At 49.1% G+C, this 22503-nt stretch overlaps 1 protein-coding gene across 1 annotated transcript in view; it reads right to left on the bottom strand.

Annotated features, from left to right (window-relative positions):
* Positions 1-22503, bottom strand: part of Schip1 (schwannomin interacting protein 1) — a 562997-nt gene that overhangs the window by 319852 nt on the left and 220642 nt on the right. The window lies entirely within an intron of this gene.

Below are 22503 nucleotides of genomic sequence, written 5' to 3'. Positions count from 1 at the left end.
TCCATGCTTCCTCTCTTCCTTCCTCCCACCCATTCACTGACTGTCCTAGGCCAGGAACCAAATGGAGTACAGAAAAGGGTGGGCATCAGAGTCCCAAGACTCAAGCCCGCGGAGTACAGAGTGGAAGGCGTTTCTACACCCACAGGACATATCCCCCGGTGGCCACAGGCAAGGGTGGCATGCTGACAAAGAAGAGCCAAAGGGCCTTGGTGGCAAGAGACAAGGATCCCAGAAGCAGAACAGGACAATTAGAGAAGAATGTCCCCAGATAGACAAGGCAGAGGGACCTTGGCACAGTACAGGTACAGGGAAAGTCAGCATAATGACTGAGCTGGAGAGGCCACTTTAGTGACAGGTGAGCATATTCAAAGGTCTATGGAGAGGGTTCAGCACAGGACTCTTAGGTCATTAAGCAGCTGGTGTGGAGGGAAGCCAGGGAGTATGCGGCATCATGAAGATGGCTCAAGCGCAGAGCAAGCAGAGGCTTTGCACCCTGAGCACCCCTTAAGTTGAGGGAGAGTCTCGTGGATTACTATGTGGACCTAGCAAAGGACTGTAGGAGAAAGTGTAATGGCAAAATCAGACCCGGTTGTAAAATGAAATTATAAAAATGTATGGTAAGAAACCAATGCCCAGGAAAAGGGTCAGTTTCCCTGTCAGCCTTTCTTCAGGAACCCTAATTAACCAAGGATCCCTACATTTTGGATTGAAGATAACTTCCCCAAGAGTCCGACAGGCTTTCAAGGCTAGAGATTTAACAGATGCTGTGAAAAGAGTCCTTCCTTCTTACCTGTTTCTGTGAGCATGCTTTGTGTTAGAGAACCTACACAAGGCCTTCAGACAAGTAGAATGGGAATTTTTTTAAGAGGAAAAACGCCCCAATGATAGGATTTATCTAAGATGACACCAAATAACTTAAGAATGTGAGAAGCTGTGGATCAGGGCTCAGAGTTTGGAGTTTGTTCTCCTCTGCGCCCCATGGTAGAAAATAAAGTTTTGCATTCTCCCCCCTCACAGTGCTGCTTGCTGCTTCTCCAGTGACCTCTTTCCTGCACCGATAGAAGGGTTCATGAGTGGCATTCCAGTGACCACCAAGAGCTGCAATTGGGCACCTGTCTGTGGAGGCTGAGATGTGGGGCAGTGGGTCATCCTCCCTAGGACTTGGCATGACAGCTCCTCACACTGCCGAAAGGACAAAGGTGGCCCTCAGGGATGGACAGCTCCACCAGTGCTGATGCCTGGTACATGCCACACAGCAGGAAGCAAACACATCCAGGCAGGAAGCCTCACTCTCACCGAAGTTCACCTGCACCTGGCACGGAGGCACTGCTGCTCAGGTGGTGAACAGCCTCACCTCTCAGCAAGAATTCCCTTTGCAAATGCCAGGTGAGTTCAAATCCCTCCATTCTGTATCCAGCTGACACCTGCTAGCACAAGCTTGGATCCAGTCATTCTGTATTCAGATGCTACTTGCCAGGTGAGCTCCAGTTTGGCCATTCTGTATTTATTGTAATGTGGTCAGAATAGACTCAACCCCTCAAAATCAATGGAGAAACTGAGGTGCTCATCAACTTTGCTATTAGTTACTATAGCCATTAGTATTTGGAAAAATAAAGCATGCCTGGCCAAGAAAACATACCAAGCTCCTCTGGGCTGGGAGAGAAGGGACAGGAGGGGACTAGCATTAGCCACCTATCACAGAGACAGGGTTTGCTCCAGTCTCTCTGGGAGTTAGCATCCTTCCATCCTCAAAGCAACCGGGTGAAGCAGGCATTCTTCTCATTTTAGATGAACAAAACAAGGTGCAGACATGAATATCATGGAGCCAGTGCGTGCTGACAGATCCAAGACCAGCCCTGCTTCCCAGCAAAGCCTGTATTTCTATTCTCACACAGCTTGTTTTCAAAGTTGTAAAAGGTTAAACTTTAACTGGCAGAGTGTGCATGGCTCTGTGGAAAACTCTGGTGTGATTATGAGATGCCAGTATTGATTAAAGCACTTCTCACATTGCAGGGCGTCCCTGGGGAGGGCTGTACCACAGAGCACTTTCATCAACTCATGGTTCTTCATCTTCCAGGTCCCATCAGGTATAACTCAGCTCTCAGGAGCTCCTTAGCACGCAAACAGATCCAATCTGCTCCCCTTCTGTCTGGCCTGTCTGTCTCTCCTGCTGGGTGAAAGAATTCAATGCACTTGGCTCTCAGAGATGTTGAGCTGGGTTTTAGCAAATTCTTACACCCCCAAGGCTTCTCAAATGCCTCCAAGGATATGAGCCTGACAGGAGAGAAACTTGCACCTATTTGGTGTGAGAGGTCACGCTGGGTCTGGGGCATTTCCATTAGCCTAAGTAAACACAAACACACCTTCTCTCTAGACTGCTTCAAATGCTTACAAGATCGAAACTACCTTCCCATGCACAATATCTGGAAAAAGGTGCCTTCTTTGGGAATGCAGTTTGTAATGGCAGGATACCTGGAGCAGGCTCTTCACTGCCTTTCCCACTTCACACCTAGTCATTTTGAAGACACCTGAAGTCCAAGGGGACATGCCAAATCACTCACACTAACATCTGTCAGAAATAGCACTGCAGGGAACACACTTCTGCCATCCTGGGATCTGCAGAGCTGGTCCCCACAGGAGCAGCAGTACTGGGATTGTTTGGTATGTTAGGTGGCCTGGATTTGACTGTTCTGATAGAGTCCCATAAGAAGGTAACAGTAGTATCAGCTTCCCAAGAACATCCCCTTCAGCACTCTGTGAAACCGGGTAGTCTACAACTAAATGCAAAGCTCTATTTAGCCCCTAGTGAGGCTGCTCCTGAGCTGAGTGTGATCATCTCCACTCCAACGATGAGAACACTGAAGCTTGGAGAAGAAGTGTGACTTGTCAAAACCCAGGCCTCTGAATGCAGCCCCAACCTGCTGACCCCCATTCTCCCTTCTAGTGAGAGAAATTCATGCTCCATCCCCGCCCCCCAGGGGTTACTCCAGGAAATGCAACCTGGTAAGTTTAGGTCTTAACCACCTGCCATCTGTTTAACAGATTCTAGGAAGCCAAAGCCAAGTGAATCTTACGCTACCCCCTTCCTCCTCATCTCACAGGTGAGAACAGAGCACAAAGTCACAGGAGGTCATGAGAAGAGCAGGACATTCCAGAGTGGCACCTGCTGCTGTCTGACCCCAGAGGCCACTGCCACCACCACTCTCTGCCTGCTTCTTACCCATGCAGGTAGGGTGCTCTGTGACCCCCACCTTGCACAGTGACATATAAGGGAAGATCTAATCCAAGGAGGGGCACATGGAAGTTCCTCACACTTACTGCCCCTGGAAGAGATGATGTAGCTTTGTTAGCCCTTTGTCCACCTGAGAGGAAGCCATGAATATTCTAATACTCACCTATGACCCTGGAACCCATGAGCTGGTGAACAACCTTCAGAGCCATCTACTTCCAGACTTGTGCTACTCGGACAAATGCATCCTTAAGGTTTGAATGGCTGTGTTTTCTGATGATATCCAGACTGATTGGAGTGGACATCAGCAGCAGCATGCTTGCCTGCCTTCCATCTCTGCCAAGGTCCTGGGGGACCCAGGGTTCTGCAAACAGCTCTGCCAGATTGCTCCATGAGAGCAAGGACTGTGTCTGTCTTAGTCCTGGCTGTCTTCTTGCACCTAGTAGGTACTTAACCCATGATTGCTGATTGATTTTTAATTAGGTAATTAATCCAACACTCTGTTCACACACACTGTGCACCCCAAGCATATACCAGGCACTGAGACAGTTGCTGGGGATATAGAGATAAACAAGGAACGCACCCCCCACACAGCAGGCCCAGGTGGGATGGAAGAACACCCTCTAACAATGGACTGTGGTATGCTTTTCAGGCTTGGTGCTCAGTTCCAGTAACGTGTTTCTTCACCTACTCTGTCCACATTATTCTTGGTAATGATTAGTGATCAACATAAATAGCTAACTTGCCAGTGCTGGTGATGCATATCACAGTTCTGTGGCGTAGGTACATACGTTATGCACAACAGCTCTTGGAGGTAGGAGCTGTCATTGTCTCCACTCCACAGTTGGGAAAACTCTTTTTGCAGGTACTGGGGGTTGAACCCAGGGTCTCGCACATGCTACACTAGTGCTCGAACCCTGAACTACATCCCCAGCCTGGATCAGAAAACTGAGACAGAAAAATCTCATGCTAATTTGCTAAACTCACAGCTAGGAAGTGGCAGAGAGGGAGTAAGACCCAGATGATCTGGATGCAAAGGCCATATTGTAAACAGTCTGTGGATCCATGGTCACTGTTTTTCCCAGTCATTTGAGGAGAACAGAATCGATGCTCTCATCATGCCCTGGTTCCTGATTGGACCTGGACACAGACTTTGCTGGATTTAAACCCCAGCCAAGGACTGGCAGAGCTCTATTCTTCAAGCAGTCATCCCTTTCTGCGGGGCATATGAAGAATCTCTAACATGACCATGCCGATTTCCACTTCATCTTAAATACAGTCAACCAAGGACCAAGCTCTGAGTTGGGGCAAAGAAGTCTTTTCTGCCTATGAAAAATGGGTTACAGACACTTTCCACTAAATGTCATTTTTATTTTATTATTATTTATTTATTTTTTACAAAATGAGAGAAATGTGGTCTAATTACTTAGCTATGCCAGATATGCGTTTTCAGCTGCTGCTACGCTTAGCACAATCAGGCCGGGCCTACCCTACGTCAATTCCTCCTTCCTCCAAGATCACTGGAGGAAAATGATAACAGAGTGGGGAACAAATTTATTTGATTTTAGTGAACCTGTGCTAGAAGCTTCCCCTCAAATCTGGCTCTTTCCACTCTGCCAACAGCTGCCCTGCTCTGACCAGCTGGATGAGAGGGGCTTGGGACATACAGAAACTGTGAGACCAACAGCTGCTTCTCCTGGGAAATGCTCCACCAAAGAGCACTGAGATCTGCAAAGAAACAGGGACACATGAGCCATGAGCAGCCACTCTGCCTCTCCTGGGGCTTCAGCAGCACTGGCAGTCACCTAAACTACCTCGGGGTCCACTGCAGATACAGCCAGAGACGTCAGGCCCAGAATCACACCTGCTTCTAGGGTCATCTGTGCATATCAAACATCTCCAACGTCAGGCCCCAAACTTCCCATTGTTACAGCACTTTTAAAAGATGCTACAAGCTCCTTATGCTCCTCACTTGAAAAGGCAGAGGCCAGCTCCGTTGCTTCTCACAGTAGCTCTGCTCAGAGCCCTGCTTCTAACTGACACAATGCTGTGAAGGCGCCTGACTTCCAGGTCTGTCCAGGTCAAGAAAGATCCCCTTTCGCACCCCTCTTCCTCTCTCTGCCTCCCTTCTCCTCCAACATCCCCCACCCAACTCTAGGGGAGCCCAACTCTAGGGGAGCAGCTGCCATGTTGGAGCACTGGGCTGCCCTTGGTGGAGTCCAGGTGGCATTCCTAAGTCCTCCTGCCACCAAGGGCGCTGACTTCTAGGTGTGTGATGGTGGGTGCAGGAGGTGGATCCCCAGCCCAGTGAAGCCGCAGCCTAGGCAACATCCTGGGAGACTCTGATCCAAAGCCACCTGGCCAGGCTGACCCCGGGCTCCTGGCCCAGCATCAGTGTGAGAGGATAAGTGCTTACTGTACTGAGCTGTGTTTCAGAATCATCTGTAAAGCAACAAGTGACAGCAGAGTGCTGGGCAGAGGCAGATGACCTAAACGTTCATGACTGACACCTCATCAGCAGTGGCAATGAGGTGTCAAGGACACTGCTGAAATACCTGATGCGTTCTCCAGAGAGTCCTAGTCATGGCCGAGATGTGAGGTGTTCCCAAAAGCTCATGTGTGAGAGTTTACAGGTGAAGTGATTGGTTTCTGAGAGCCCTAACCTATCAGTGTTAATTCCCTGAGAGGGATTATCTGGATGGTAACTGTGGACAGGTAGGTGTGGCTGGAGGAGGTGGGTCCCTGCATGTGTGCCCTTTAGGTTTATATTTTGTCCCTATTGAGTGGCACTCTCTCTCTCTGCTTCCTGGTTCCATGTCCTGAACTGCTTTCCTCCTCCATGCCCTTCTGCCATGATGTTCTATCTCACTTTGCTCCCCAAGAATGCATCCAGCTGTCTATAAACTGAGACCTCTGCAACTGTGAGCCTTGAAATAAACTTTTCCTCCTCTTAATTTGTTCTTGTCAGGTCTTTCAGTCAAAGTGGTGAAAAAGCTGATTGAAACCTCCTCTTGGACCTCTTGGTTTCCACTCTACCTGTTACTATCCTTTAAGACCTCTCCAGTTTCTGTGTGTGTGTGTGTGTGTGTGCGCGCGCGTGCGTGCATGCACGCGCACATGCACCTCTTACCTTTACATTTGTAAAGATCCCTTTAATCCTCAGAGATCACCCATCAACAAATGGAACTCTCAACAAATGGAGACCTCCACAGTTTTCTTTCCCCCTCCCTTTCTCCTCCTCCTCCTCAGCTGTGCAAGACCCCAGCTGTGCATGACCTGCTGCATACCCATGCTCTCTAGCCTCTCCAGTGGCCTGGCCCCTGCCCTGCCCACCTATTGTGCTCATGGTCAGCCTTGTCTGTGCTGCCCACTCACCACTGCTGGCTCCCCTCCCTCCTACTCTTCTGTCTGGTTTTGTTGCTCCTGAATTCAATGCTCTGCTTCTTGAATCTCCTAAAACCTGCTCTTTTCCGTAGGAGCCATTCCGGCCAGCTGCACACTGGGGCTGAAGTTGGACTCTAAGTGTGTGTGTGTGTGTGTGTGTGTGTGTGCATGCACCTCTTACCTATACAAATGGGGCTGCAGCCCCATTTCCTGCACCAACCTGGCACTCCCTCTTGGCTCCAGGGTCTTAGTAAAACCCTTGCCTTGTAGCTAAAATTAAAGCAGATTCTATCTAAAAAACAAATCCATTTTGATAATTGTAAATATAAAATAATGGCCCTGCTCTGTGTTCCTGTGAAAGGTGCCACTGCTAGGGCCTGGCTGTGTACGTGGGGACAGGGACACAGCTGTGTCCGAGTGGCCCACTATGTCAGGAAGCTTCTTTTGGCCCATCTCTTGTGTAACCGCTTGGCTGTCTGACTCCCCCAGCAGCTGTCTATGAGTCCTGGAGGCACAGGAGCTGTGGCTTATCCTTCCTTAGAGGTTTCTCTAAGGGGTTTTCCACCACAAACGGCCCAGGTGGATAGAAAGAAAGGCATCGTGACTTCTTTGTACAAACTTATCCAGCCCAACATCCACCTACGCCCCTCCTCTTGCTCTCATCAGGATCTCCTGGAGCCTCCAGTGCCCTCAATAACACAAAATCACTGGAAAACGAGACTGCTGGGAACTCAGAACCAGAACAGAACATAGCCCCAGGAAGAACTCTCTTTCATCAGGTAAATCACCAGGTCTGATGACTTTCCTGGCTCTTGGCTTTACAAATGCAGGTTGTAGCTAAAATCAAAGCAGGTTCTATCTAAAAAACAAATCCATTTTGATAATTGTAAATATAAAATAATGGCAATTTTCCGCAGGCCTGGGCTTTCTCCCATTAAAAGTAATAGTTCAAACCAAACTAGTTTAGCAGTTACCAGCTGAGTATAGACACCCAGAACTTAGAAGAATGTCGTCATTTCCTACACCTGCAGGAGAAATTCATGACAAACGTTTCTGCTCATAGACACATGGGAGACGGGCACCTTTGCTGCCCCTGTGTCTTTACATCTGTGTGTCTTTCATCTGTGCTTTCTCTTCTAAGCAAATTTTTAAAAATTCTCCTTGGATGGGAGCAGGGTGCTCTGAGGAACCTCCTCGATAGCCTTTGCTCCACCCCCTGACCCTACTCCTGGAAGTGCAGTCATCTCTTCCTCCTGGCACCTACAGCGTTACCAACCTACCATGGGCTGGCTTGTCTCTGACACCCTGGAGCCCAGCCAGCCTTCCTGCCACTGTGACAGCAGCTCTCCCAATGTGTTTATACGTGGTAATTTTATTTCACAAAAGCCCCAGGTGCCATCTATTTGTTTTGCAGCCCTGGACCTCATTGAGGATGTTCTTGTGTCTATCTCTCTGCAAGCAGCTGTGACATAATTTGGAGATGCCACCTGCTTCTAAGGTAGGAGGGCAGGAGGGAAGTGGAGGGTTAATTAGTTGGTATCTGTGAAGTGCTTTGCAGATGGAGCGTAATATGCCAGGGTGTCTTCACTGTGGCTTTGCTCTCCATGATTCCTGCTGGAGGGGCGGGTCCAAATGATAGTGGCTTGTGATATAAGCAGGGTCCAGCTCCTCACTTAGCTGCTTTGATCCTGGAGAGTCAAGTTTGTCAGGATGATGGGGATATTTTTTTTTTTAAAAGAGAGAGGGAGGGAGGGAGGGAGGGAGAGAGAGAGAGAGAGAGAGAGAATTTTTTAATATTTATTTATCTTTTTTTAGTTTTCGGCGGACACAACATCTTTGTTTGTATGTGGTGCTGAGGATCGAACCCGGGCCGCACGCATGCCAGGCAAGCGTGCTACCACTTGAGCCACATCCCCAGCCCCAATGATGGGGATATTACTCCTCATCCCATTCTCCTGTGAGAAAGATGAAGAATTAGGATTCTTGGTGGCATCAGAGGCAGGTTACACAGGGGAAGCTCTGTGGTCCCCTTGGGACCTGCACCCACATTCTCTGCCCCTCTGTGCATACGTGTGTTTTCCTTTCGGGAGAGCCGTGAGTTCACTCCACTCCTGGGTGTGCATCAACAGTTGCCCCAACATTCCCACCATACCTCCATGCTCTGGAACATTCTAGCAGTGTTGTTCACAATCAGAAGGTGTTCCGATGCCTGTCGAGAATTGAAAAGGAGGGTGTGGCAGTCACACAGCACTATGTGGGGGCAGGAATGGATCTACAACCAAGTCCATAGTAAAGGGCATGCCTCTCAGATAAAAACGGAAGGAGGGTGTGCACCGTGTGACCCAATCATACCAAGAACAAAAAGGCCTAGGGACTAATCTGTTATTCCAGGAGGGTGGCTGGGTCACAAGGCTGCAAGGTGGCTGAGTCATGGTCCAGGTTCTGGGTGGCTACACAGGTGTACTTGGGCTGTGGATCTTCACAGGTCATTTACAGGCTTTTCAAATAGCAAATGCCAAAAAAAGATTTGAGAAAAACAGCAGCACTGATATTCCCCAGCACTGGCTTAGCTCAGTCCAAGTGCCACATGCCCCTTATTTCTGGTCTATAACTTAAAGCATAGTGAAGCACTTGCTAGATAGAGCCGCAAGAAATGATATCTGAATTGGGGCATTTTAGGTGAGATTCAGAGTCTTTCAAAGAACTTTGAGTCAGGATGAGGAGGTCACATGCCCCACATGTCCTTTGCTCCCTTGCAGCTTGGTGGTAAAACATGAGTCTTCAGGTTCCTGCAGGATGTGTTACCACACTCAGGCCCCACGGAGAGCCAAATGGACAAGACAAGGTCCTTTCTCTTGTGGAAGAAATGCCAAGTGGCCCTTAGACACTGAATCTAGCAACTAAGTACCAAAATGTAACAGAACTCTCACTCAGATTGGGCATTCACTCTCAGAAGGTAACACTGGAAAATCTTGTCTGTCTTTCCCAGGCCTCTGTCTGAGTGTTCTGGTACTGAAAAAAAATTGCACCATGATTTAGCAGTGCCCTTGAGGGCTTGGGAGAGAGGGTGGGCCCATGAGAGTGCAGGGACCAGGTGGGTGATAGGGATGCAGAACTCCTATGGAAGCTCAGTCAGTACCTGAACTGTGTATCCAACCTGCCGGAATTACAGCCCCAGTCCCAACTCCAGTGGTGAAGCACAATGGCCAAGTCATTATCTGGCAAATCAGAGACACAGAAATACTCTCGTTTGACTGCTGGTGTGACCTTCAGAGCAGAGTCACCAATCACCGCCAGCATAGAAACATTTCAGTAAAGCTTTTTGGGAACTGAACAAATCTACTTGCTTCCTGGGGTTATCAAATGGAACCAATTACATTTATGGAACATCTGCCAAAAATAATGCTCATTTGAAGGGGTCGGTAATTATGCCATCATTTCCAACGACAATCAGAGAGCGGGACAGACTGTCTTGGAGGCCTCTTCTAGTCTGAGCAGCCCATCAAGCCATCCATGCAGAAAGCTCCCTCCTGTTCTCAGTGGCCTAGAGGACAATCATCCGTGAGCATCCAGTGCTCAGCTACAAATTATAAATAAAGAGGGACATGCATGCCACTCAGAGGTCACACTGTGGCCTGCACCTGCCTCTTCTGCCCTGCTCACCACCTTTACCAGGTGGCCTGTGGTGCCAGTCTACAGAGGGTACTCATGGCTCTCAGTGCCTGCTAACTGCCTTCCTGTTGCCCCTTGTTGTGTGACCCCATCCCCAAAAGGTGGCCCTTTCTTCTAAGTCCATCTCCATCCAAAGCATCGCCCAGTTCTTACTCTCGTGTGCATGAGGTCCCCTCCCAGCTGCCCCTCTTTCCTCTGCCTCCTGCTTTCCTGGAAGCAGCCACAGACAGCTCTGTACGACTGTCCTACTCCTCTGCCCCACTTCCTTGGGGCTGGGGCAAGGCCTGAGCTTTGCATTTCTGAGTCTCAGCCCAGACACCATCACCTCAAAGCTCAACTGACAATAAATAAATGGCCATCGAGGAAAGAGCCAGTTTCAGACAACGAGCTGGAGTCACTGCTGTAAGTGGCCCTCTGATGGTCTGAGCATGGAGACCTTGGGAGGCCCGCTGTCCCTCAAGCATAGGCTGTGACCTGGAGCTGTGGCTGCAGCCTGGCTAACGTGACTACAAGATGCACAATATCCCAGTGTAGGCCACCACCAGGCCTGGAGCCAGGTGTTTTCACATGTGACTGCAATCTCCTCCCACCTGTTTCTGAGAGGCAGAGCACAGGGGACCAACTGGCCCTATGCAAAGTCCTGGGCCAGCAGGAGGCTTGGAGCTCGATGTTCAGGGCTGGGGCCTCAGCCCTCTTCAGCACCTTTGGGCTGGGTGTGCCTTGCCTCTGGCTGCCTCTGATTTTTGTTTGTTCACAAATGGCGACAGCGTTGGGAAGTGAACTGTATTTCAGCAGGTGATGAATAGCAAGGCAATCACTGCTCCTACAGGTGGGAAACTGAGGCCCCTGGATGTAAGGAGCACACCCAGGTTCACACAGTATGCTAGGGCACAAGGCTGGTCACCTGACCTCCAGGAGCTCGAAAGCTTCCAGTGCTGGAGGCCATAGAGCTCCACCCACACCCCTGAGCTCAAATGAGCACTGGATCTAAAATTGAAACTGAGGTTCCTGGACCTTCTGGTTTGCCAGGAACCTGCTGAGCAAGTGTGATCCATAACTTCATGTTTTTAAAAACAAACAACAATAAATGCAAAGTCAACAAGTACAGGGCTCTGTGTATCAAAGAATAAGCAATGATGGCTATGGTCAGTATTTTGTACAACTTGAAGGAAAAACCTAATATAGTGCATACAATTTAGAACTCAGTGACTATCAAGTTCCTGCACACTGTCTCAAGAAGGGCATAGTCCTAGGTCCTGGAAGAGCAAAAGGGCTTCTTGTCCTTGAAGTCATAGCCAGTACAAACTCCTTAGGACAGAGTTTCTGTGAAGTTACCAGCAGGTCTGAAATGCATGTGTCCCTCTGCCTGGCAACTCTGCCTCAGGAGTTTATGCTTTGTGTGAATGTGCCAGGTATGAACGCACAGTTCTCAGACCCCAGAAACTTTGGTGTTATTAGAAGTTTGACAACATTGCATAATCTCCAGCCTCACTCACTACTGGTTTGTGATCTGCATTTCAGAGACTCCAGGTGATTCTCAACTTTTGTGCCAGTTGAAGTTTGAGAATCAGTACCCCAAGGATCCGTTAATTGTGTTACTGTGATGTGGGAGTAGTGCTACTCGGGGCTCCTACAGGGTAATTATGGTGCCACAGAAAGAAAATAAAATGTGGCTTTAAGTGCTCAGCCGAACTCATTCTGTCATACATACTCCTTTCTTGAGCACCCTGTGCACCAAGCACAGTCTGGGCCCTTGGGATTCATCAGTGAACAAAGTCCCTTCCCCTGTTCCGTTCCTGCAGGGGGGAAGAGATGATGAAGACAAGGTATAATGAATAAATACGTGACATTGTATGACGCCAGAGGATAAGAATTACAGAATAAAGGGTGAATAGAGCAAGCAAAGAAAGATCAGTAAGCAATGTACTGAGGAGGGACTGGAATCACACTCTTAAATAGTGGGGTCTCCATGAAGCCACAGAAAGGACAGATTTGTGCAGAGCCTTGAAGTCATGATGGAGCTGTGAGAGAGGAGCCAGGGAGAAGAACATTCCAGGCAGAGAGGGGCCGCACGCTGCTTTGGGGCTACAGCAGGCTGGAGGGCACTGCTGGGGCCACCTATAGTGGCAAAGCCATGCAGCTGGAGTAGGTGATGTCAGGTGGGCACTGGGCTAGGAGGCTGGGAGGGAACAGCTCTCTGGGCTTTTCTATGGCTTCCTTGTACTTTCCGCTCTTGTTTGAATAACCTCCGTGTGTCTTGAGTTATAGGTGGTCCATCTGACCATCTGTGGGGCATTTCCACCTGGTGCCCTAAGGCACTCCACCTAAGGATGAGCACAAGCACAACATACTCCCCTCCAAACCTGCCCATTCCTTCTATCCTGATGCTGCATCTACCTGGCCAACCAAGCCAGAAGCCTGGGAGTCGCCCGAGTCTCCTGATCTCATGCCTCTGCACCATGTCAATCATCAAGCCCAGGACAGTTGACTCCAAAGCCCCTCCCAAGCCCTGCCACTTTTCTGCATTTCCTGGGCCTCAGCTCCAGTGGCCTCCAGAGTCTCCAGCTCCACAGCCTCTGCCCACCCCCTCTTCACCTCCAGTCTTGCTTTCCTGCCACCACCCCACTGTCACAAAGACTCTTCCAGAATTATTTTCTGAAAGAGTCAATCAGATGATTTTTATTCCCAAGTGAATACTGCCTTTCCACCACCCCTCACCTGCCAGAGCCTTCCCTGTGGCTCTCAAGCCTTCACTCATGAGGACTCCTCAGGAAGAGCCTGCCAGGGTGGATCTGGAATCCCTGCATTGGCACCCTGCCCTGGGGCAGTGCCTCGGGCTTTGGGCTCAATGTGAAGCGAGGATGCTGAGTGGAAGGCTCATGTATGCCATGATGGGCAGCCAGGCAGGCATTGGAAGGGTCTGGAATGCTTCCAGGGTCACGGAGAGCTAAGAAGAAGAGCTCTTTGGAGACCTCTTCGTTCCCACTATGAGCAGAAGACAAGCCCTGGACAGGTGGCCTTTCCTGACTCAGGGAGACCCCCAAAGGCCTCCCAGCAAAGTAGCAACACTGAGTTTGCAACAGGAAGGCCTGACCCTGCCCTCTGCCTCACACTGTCACCTTGTAGCTGCCTCAGCACCACGGCCTCAGGTGCTCTGTCCCTGAAATGTAGCCATTGGCTTTGGTGGCTCTGAAGGTCCAAATGTTATTCCATACATGTATTTGGGGGTGATCAGGGAAAATAAAGGAACTTTTGAGGGAATGGAGAGGGAATAGACAGGGGGTGACATTTCTAATGCCACTCATTCAAGAGAAACTCACTGTGCTTCTGTCATGAGCCAGGTCTGTGGCTTTGACTTCAACTCAGGAACCTGACCTGAGCAAGAGGACACCACACTGCAGACGACACACGGCTTCACTGCCTTAGACTGAGCCCTGACGTCAGACGGTTCTCCGTCCAGAAGGCGTCCCACGTCTGTGCTATCTATGTCATCAGCATGGCTCATGAAAGCCTGGCCATGAAGCAAAAGGGGTCCTGGCTGCTGCCCTGAAGTCCCATCTCTGGAAGAAACCGTCTTAACTCACGAACGTATCGGAGTGCTTCCAACGTGACTGAGGCAGCAGGATGGTCCCAGGGCAGCCCCGAAGGATAATGCTCTGTTGGCAGCAGAAACACGTCCACCATAATGGGACAATCTAAATGCGTAACTGTTACAGCACTCTCCTTAAACCGTTCCCTGCTTGTGCCAACATCCATCACATTGACTACCAAGCCATCTATTTTTCATAAAATGCTCTCTATCTGAGAGGGAGACATTTAAAAGGGAGAATAAAATGGAACTTGCTGTTTCAGCTGAGGTTATGATGATTCCAGGGTTTCCTGAGGGGCTGACCGATGGTGGGGAAGGGGGCCATGTGCCTTGCCATCCCCTGCAGGCGGAACCCACCCTGGCCATGTCCCCATTATGTGCCTGGCCTCCCTTGAGGAGACAGCACTTCAGGGAAAGAAGCTGATGGTGGTTGACCGTCTACACTGCTGGGCCTGCTTCTGCCTCAGGGACTAACCCACGTGGCGGCCCGTCTGTGCTGAGGGACTTTAGCTGGCACAAGGGTCTGAAGTGAAACGCCTGGGACAGACCACTTCTTGGCCAATGGGACAGAGGCGAACAGTTCAGGGAATAGTTCTAATATGCTACATTGGAGCTGAAGGGGTTGTTTGTTTCATTTTTTAAACTTACTTCACTAATTTAATGGTGCCTCAGATTTTTGGTGTTGGTGATCCCTTCTCCAATAGTGCAGATGTCATCTTAAGTCTGTGTAGGAAGGCCTTTAGAGGGTGGCACCTCCATCCTACTTGTCCCCATGTGCCCCAGACATTATCTGTCCCCTAAGACAGCACAGTGAAACTCACTAAAGAAACTCGGGCCCTGGGCAGCCACAGTAAAGCTCATTTTGATTTTAATAAAACAAATGATTGAAGCTCTCAACCAGGCAATAAACACTTCTTGTGTCCTAAAAAGCCTCCACTTTAATCCTGTGCTGATGCATAATTTTCAAAACAGCACAATCCTGACTCTCGGACAAACATAAAATGACCATATCAAAGTGTTCTCAATTCATAAATTAATGAGGGAATCAGCAACACTTTAAGAACAAGTTGAAGTAGGACTAGAAAATAGACATTATAAATATAGACATTTAGGAACAGCACAACGGATTTGTTAAGATGAAAATTGGCTAATAATCTGTGGGGCACCAAATGTAATATCAGAGGTTCTTTTTTCTATTAGGTGGAAGTCAGTGGGACATAATTCATTTGCTTTCTTACAGACAAGAGTCATTTGCATTAATATTCATTTTCTACAACTTAACTTCTTCCTTTTCAGTGTTATGAAAGAGAAGAAATAGAAATCCAAAGGTGCGTGTCACACACCTTAAGAAATAAGATGATCCAGACTCTGCAACATTGAAAGAGCCACTCAGTAATCTCTTGGCTGTTCCCAACTCTGGGGAAGATTTTCAGAACGCTCTGAGATGGAGAGGCTTCATTTCCCTCTCATGCACTGGTAAGTAACCTTTAGACTGCTTCCCAGGAGGAGAAATGCACACTGAGCATCCCTTTGTATATATTCTCAGATGTCTGTGTGGTACACACAACAGTTTCCTGCAAGTGGGGTTGCTGTCAAAGGCATGGCCACTCCAAAGAGGGACCAGCCAGCCCAGCTACCTCCAAACATGCTGTGCTAGCTTTATCACCAGTAAAACACAGTGGGGGGGACCCTTTCCCCAGACCCAGTTGACACTCAAGTTATAAATATTTGACAATTTCATTGATCACATGGAGGGAAATGGTTGTCTTAACATGGCCTTTCCATGATTGTATTGGAAGAATATCAATATCTTTGTCTATATCATAAAATTATTATAAGGATTACATAAATAGAGCTCTTAAAAATAGTCCTTGTCATGTAAACTCAATATGTGTAGTTTTGTTCATTTTCCTTTAAAATCATTTTTAAATTTTAGTTAATTTGAGCAAGACTTTCTATATTAGGGATAGTAAACCTTTGTCTAAAATATGTAGTGCCACATGTAACATATATGTAAAATGCAGCACAGCACACACATACACACATATACACCTACACATACCCACACATACAGGTCAAAGAGCTCAATATTTTCCTTCCTAAGTCCAGGGTTTTATGGTATCTTATGCAAGGTTATTTCTTAACTGAAGCTTATGAGAATACTTTAATGCTCTTAGGGCACCTGGAATTTATTTCGGCATGATGTGAGAAAGATAACGAGCCACGTCTGTGTGGTTTGGGATGGATGAGCCAGATGACCGAGCGGTTGGTCTGCTCACACTAATCTGCAATGCCAGCTCGGCTGCCCTGGTGTGCCCGACCTTACCCTTGAAGGTCCTTTCTGCCTAGAATTGCACCACTGGCCCGGTATCTTTCTTGCTCCCACAGAACACTGTTCAATTACCCTGGCTTTGTGGGAGTTCTGATATTTGGAGAGGCAAGTGCCCCCTAGTGTTCTTTTCCTCGTTGCCTTAATTCACCTTCCCATTGTACCCTCAGCTGACATTAACAGTGCTTGCCTGGTTCTTGCAAGCCCTGCAGGAACTTTGCATGTGCTCGCAAAGAATCCGTAAACCTACTTGGGGAAGGTCGTACTTTAGGCTCGCAGAGCTTCACTAGAAGCTCGACTGCCCTTCATTGCTGGGATGTTACTTTCCTCCCTTTAGAAAAGCTGTGTGCCAGGCACTTCTCCAACCCTCCAGGTGATCAGTGAAGCGGGTGGCAGTTCAAATCTCATTCAGGCTGCATGCTAGCAGGAGAGGTCACCAGTGTGCGCAGTGTAGGAAGGGTGCAGGCCAATAGGGTAGGTTGCAATATTCATTGAGAAAGAGCATTCCTGAGAAGGTGATGTCCAGCCAAGGCTTTGGAGAGATGTGGTCATTGGTGAGGCTGGCTCGGAGAAGAGTCTTCCAGCAGAAGGAGCAACCAATGCAAAGGTCCTGGGGTGCAGGTGGATGGGGCACTCAAAGAAAAGCAAGGGCTGGTGACTGAGACAGGAGAAGGTGGAGGAGAGAAGGTCAGAGAGGAGAGGGGGAGGGCTGTAGGTTTGCACTGGGAGGGCCAGGAGCCAGTGGATGTTCTGAGCAGGGGAGTGGCTAGCTGACGGCTTGAAGGATCAATCTGGCTGCTGTGCTAAGGCTAGACCATGGAATGGAGGAGTGGGGAGATCAGTTCAGAGGCTGCCACAGGAACCCAGAGTGAACAAGGGAGGCAGAGAGTCCAGATTATAGCTGCAGAGGTGGGGAGAAGTGTTCAGAACCCCATGTGCCAGGGCCTCTGGGTGGGTCAGGTACAGGTACAGACAAGGGCCAGAAGTTCAAGGCCAACTCAACACTGACCACTGTCAACCTCATGCCAGCGCAGTTTGCTTGAAATTCCAATTTGTATTCTATTAATCTACTCTCTGTGTAACTCTGAAAATAAACCGCCCTGAGCGATCCCCTTCACACAAGAGCACTCATGAACAAACTAGTAAATTAAGCACCTCCTTGTAAATCTGGTTCACGAGGTCGTTAAAATCCACCCACATGAAAGCTACATCATCTGGCATATTTATAGCATTAAGAGAGACTAAAGTAGCAAGCGCTCTTTAGGCTCCCTCACAGGCTGCTGCAGACTCTCTCTCCCCGGCTCAGCAGGCCTTCAGCGCGACCACTGCTCAGGAAAGGCGCAGGGAAAACTGCTTGGGTTTTGGATTCAGTCCAGACTGCACTTGAGCCCAGGTCTTGCCAATTGGCACTGAAGAGTTGCTAAGCCTCTCTGAGCCTTGCTCACTGTCTGTGTCTATAACCTTGGGACAACAATCTCCATGCTGCTTGTCTGCAGTGAAGATTTAAGCAATATGCATAAAGCCCGTCACTTGGCAGGTGCAGGCGAGTAGGGATACCTTGATAGCACATAGAATGCTCATGCTAATGACAGCTCCATGCATTCCTGCTGTCCTATTTCAACACTGGCATCGGCATATGAACGCATTCTACATACTACTATGATCATAATGGTGACAATATGAAATGGCAAAGGCAGATCAGGGCAGAATTGATCATATTTATTAGAATAACTCTGACCAGCCATGCTAGTTCTGTAGTCTCTCCCCAGCTGCCTTCTTGGTACAAAGGAGGCACGAGCTGAAGGCACATCATGTCAACAATGGGTGACTGCCCTGTCATGGGTGACACAGCAGGAGTCAGGACAGGAGGGTTCGGTCCTTCCTGAGGCCACTTGAAGAAGGGATTCTCAGGGTGCCTGTATTTAGGGAAGCCACACCATTTTCAGGAGAGAGCGTCACAAATATTCCCAGGAAATCCTGAGGCTGAGGGCTGTCCCTCGGCATTTCCAACCAGAAAGTGTTCCTTTCTGCCATGGCTTCTCTAAAGTCGACTGCCAGACTGGGATCTCAGTTGAAGTTATACCCACGTCCCAGGGCTCTGAAATGCAAAATTTTATCTGTGACTCCCCGCTGGAAGCCAAAGGAAGACTTTTGAGGTGAAAGGGCCCCGGTGCTCCTGGTCTTGTCTCACATTCTCTTGAGGAGATCAGGACAAGACTGCGCCTGCCAGGCTGCGGTACGCACAGAAGGGTCTGGACTCTCAGACCAGGAGCTGCACACAGCATCGTCCAGAGACCGTCCCATCCATCTGAACAAGGTGGTGTCACATTCCACAAATGGGGAAACGGAGGCAGGGCAGGATCAGCACAAGCCTGAGGCCACACGCGGGGCACACAGTGGAGCTGTGTGCTTCTACAGAAGCACACTGGGACCTTCAGGATCATGGGAAAGCCCTGTTGGGTGAATTAAAACTAGCCATTTCCAGTAATTACAAATTATATCACCCCATTTTATGCATGGATGGTTAAAAAGCCGCCACGGGCTATAAAATCACTGGCTAATGAAAGAACATCCCAAGGTTTGATTTATGGTCCTGCTATCAGAGGCGGCCGCAGCCACGCTGCCAACCTGTAAAACAACCCCAGTGATGGCTTCATGTGCTCATCACAGGCCACCACCGTCTGCTGCCCTCGAGGTGGGGCTCTCTGCTCCTGGGCCTCGTGTAATTAAAATCCTTTCACTCCAAAGAGAAGCAGAGACAGTCATCAACTAATTTATGAAAGAGACAGAAGAATCTTGTACTACCAGTGAGTTATCTGGGAATTCTGAGGTGGGTATAGATGTGATTAATTGTCACCGTGACTTCAGAGGCAGCCTTCACAGAGGCAAAGCTTTTACCACAGCTGTGTCTGGTCAGGAGATGGCACCTGGGCGTGGGCAGATCCAGCCAGCAGGGTGCCTCCGTGGATCCAGCAGCTTGGAGAGTGTGGTAGAGTCCCACAGGAACATGGGGCCATGAGCCATGACCTGGACCAACCTGGCAGGCACAGGACAGAGGGCTGCAGATTGCCACCTCTTTTTCCTCAAACAGTACCTGTCCCTGCAGGTCTGAGAGATGAGAGGTAACAGCTCCCAGGGGCTTTGAAAGTTTAAAATAAACTACACAAGAACTAGTAACATCCCAAGAATCAAGGATCCGTTTGATGTTTTACCTCCAGGAAAGATGCTTGAAAGTCAACAGCCCAAGAGCACATCGTTCCTTTTGCAGACAGCTGTGTGTGTGCTGCCTTGTTACGGCCAGAGCTGACGGCAAGGCTGCAAACCTGAGGCTCTGCACAGCGAGCTGCCACACCTATGGACACCAGTCGACCGCAGCTCTGCCTGGGCCACCCCTCCTCTGAGAGGCAGGCAACAAGACCAGGTGGAGGGAGGCTCCAGGAGACAGCTTTCAGCTAAGAAAGTGCTTCTGCATTTGAAGGGTCTTCCTCATTAAGGACCGCTCCTGCTTTCAAGGGTGTCAGTGACGCTGGCTGCTCTGGATCCTTCCCAAGCCCTGTCCTTCTTGCAGGGTGTCCTGCAAGTCCATGGCCAGAGGCCATGCTGCCATCCTCCATCAGTCCCTCTTGTGCTCAGGTCCCACAGCCCTTCCCTTGGTCTTTAAACTCTAAACCAGTTTGGTTTCACTTAGGAGGCAGGCTTGCTAATACCATGACATTTTTTTTAAAGTATTTAAATAGCACAGGAAGATGAAAGGCTAGCATACCAGATTAAGTTTGCATTGTTTAGTTATCAATGGAAGAGGAAAGTCACTCAACGTAGATTCATGATCCCCAGGAGAGCTACTTCTTCCCCTTACCAAAACCAGTCACTTCCTGAGCCAGTCAGGAAGCAGCTCAAATGACTATCATCTAGAGATACTGCGTGCCAGCCCATCTGGACAAGGCAGGGGGTTCACAGGTCTGAGATTCCACCAGGGCAATGTAGAAGGGAAGCCGACCCAGCCTTTGCCTGCAATGAGCGTGGGCAACCCACGCCACAGCAGGAAGAAGGCTGTGGAGAATAGACCCCTGGTAAGGCTGTGCTCTGTGAGTGAGGAACAGGACTGGACACTAACTCTTTGGTGGCAGGATAATATTGTCCAGAATGTTCCCATGGAAACCAGACCAGTAACCAGTGTGCATAGATGGGCTGTCTATGTCTCACAGATGCTTGGCTTTCAGAATCATGCACAGCACTTTCACAGTCCAGCTCAGCAGTTAGTTAATGTACCTGCAACCTCCAGCAATCAAGGCCACATTCTAGTTCAAAAGAATTAAGGAATTGAAAACGACCAAAGTGGGACTTGAGGAGTTAGGCACTTGGAAGGTTAGGCTCCAGTGTCTAATGGTGGAGTTGTTAGCCTGTGAGGAGACCACCTGGTGCCACTTCTACCTGATAGTGAGTGCCAATGGAGGGTAGGTGCTCCCAAGTCCAACAGGGTACCCTTCTCACCACGCATCTTCAGCACAGAGTCTAAAATAGTTCTGGATGCAGGGCAGCAGGTAACCAAGTCCTTGGACTATGCCACAGGACCAGGGGTGGTACAAGTTCCAGAATCGGGACATGCTCACTGTAGGGCAGGCTGCAGAGGTGCGGCATGAAGGGCAGCCAGGAAGGTGGCCTGCAGCCTCAGATGGGTGGGGAGAATGGCAGGTGCCTTCAGAGACATGGGGTCAGGACAGGTTTTGTCAGGGCCTAGCTGCCAAACATGCAGTCAATAGGAGAGTGTCCTTACTTGGGAGTCAGCTGGCCCAGGTGCAGGGTGAAGCTGAGGTTTGGCTGGAATTAGGTGCTGTGGGTGGCACCTGTATAGGCCAATTGCTGACCTCATTTCTCTGCAGGGTCATCTCCCTAGGGTCTTTTGTCTTCTCAGGAAGGGGGTAGAGCTTGCAGAGCTGTGCTGGGTACGGGAGCACCATGCCTATTCTGCAGAGAATCAGAACCTGGGGCCTCCACCCCAGAGGCTTTTGCCTCCTCTAGCCACGATGGCCATGTTAACTCCCAGGCCCTTTGGCTTTCCAGTGCCCTCCTAGGCAGGATTTGTCATCTACATGTTAGACAGCAATACCATTGACTGTCTCGTGGTCGACTCACCCTGAGATGCTGATTCACAGAAGGATGCCAAGGGACAGCCAGGATGGTTTCTAGAACTCTCACTAGGCCAGGCCATCCTGGAGAAGTTTCACTCCAAAGTTTGTAGATGCTTCCTCTACACTATTGGAAGACTGTGTGTCTTCAGATGGGAGAACAAGCTTAACATCCGAGTTTCAAAGCTCTTCATCATTGGTCCCTGTTTGCCGCTAGCTTATTTTCCCCTTTCACGTAAACCCAAAAGTTTGCATAGACTGAACTGTGACTGACTAGAATACCACTGTCACGCCACTGTGCATGTGACATCCTCTCCCTAGCACATGCTCTGCCTGAGGGAAGGTGGTCTCCTGCTTGTCCTCACAGACTCAGCCGGGGCATCTGCTCCCACCCAGCCTCCTCTGATCCCCCAGGCCCTCTGAGGGTCTTGCCTGGATACTACCAGAAGCAGCCCACGTTTGTGGCCGCTATCTGCCCTTGCTAGCGTACTTACAGGTCTGTCTGAAACCTGAGGTCCCCGGATGCTGAGAGCCATGGCCGAGTCTGTATGGCCCCTGGCATTTTGCCAACAGTATTGATTGACAGGCGAGGCATTACTATCCGCCTCTGCCGCAACTTTTGAGTTCTCGCACTATTTTGGAGTTCTCATGGGGATTTCCGGGGATTCCCCGAGAGTTCCCATTGGTTGGGGAAGTGCAGGAGGAGGGATTTCCGGGAGATATATTTCCGGCTGGGGGTTCCTGGACAAGCCTCGTGGCGTTCGGGAGGTTTCCCCGGAGCTGTGTGAAGTGTTTTCCTGCAGTTTAAAAATAAAGTTTGTTCCTGCTTCAGTGGCTCGTGATTTGTGCCCAGCCAGACTGCGGCACCCGAAGATACTTTTTCTCCCTTAGACTCCAGTGCTACCCAGTTGGAAATTTAATAGCAGTCATCATATGTATGTTTTGAATTTTTTCAGTGAAAAATTATGAAAGGCAAAAAGAAATTTTAATAACATTTATAAAACCCATTGTAGTATAATTAAAATATTATTTTTTGACATATAAACAATGCAAAAATTTATAATTCTAAGAAATCTGCATTCTTTATTCTTTTCAAAGAAGTCTTGAAATCTAGTGTGTATTTTAAACTTAGAACACATGTCTGTTCAGACCAGCCACAGTTGAAGTGCTCGGC

Source organism: Marmota monax, unplaced genomic scaffold (genome assembly GCF_021218885.2).
Source record: "Marmota monax isolate L192 unplaced genomic scaffold, Marmota_monax_Labrador192_F-V1.1 WCK01_AAM20220418_F8-fsc00022, whole genome shotgun sequence".
In the NCBI taxonomy this organism is placed as follows: domain Eukaryota; kingdom Metazoa; phylum Chordata; class Mammalia; order Rodentia; family Sciuridae; genus Marmota; species Marmota monax.
The sequence above is the reverse complement of the archived record's forward strand: the minus strand, read 5'-3'. Positions and strand labels throughout refer to the sequence as shown.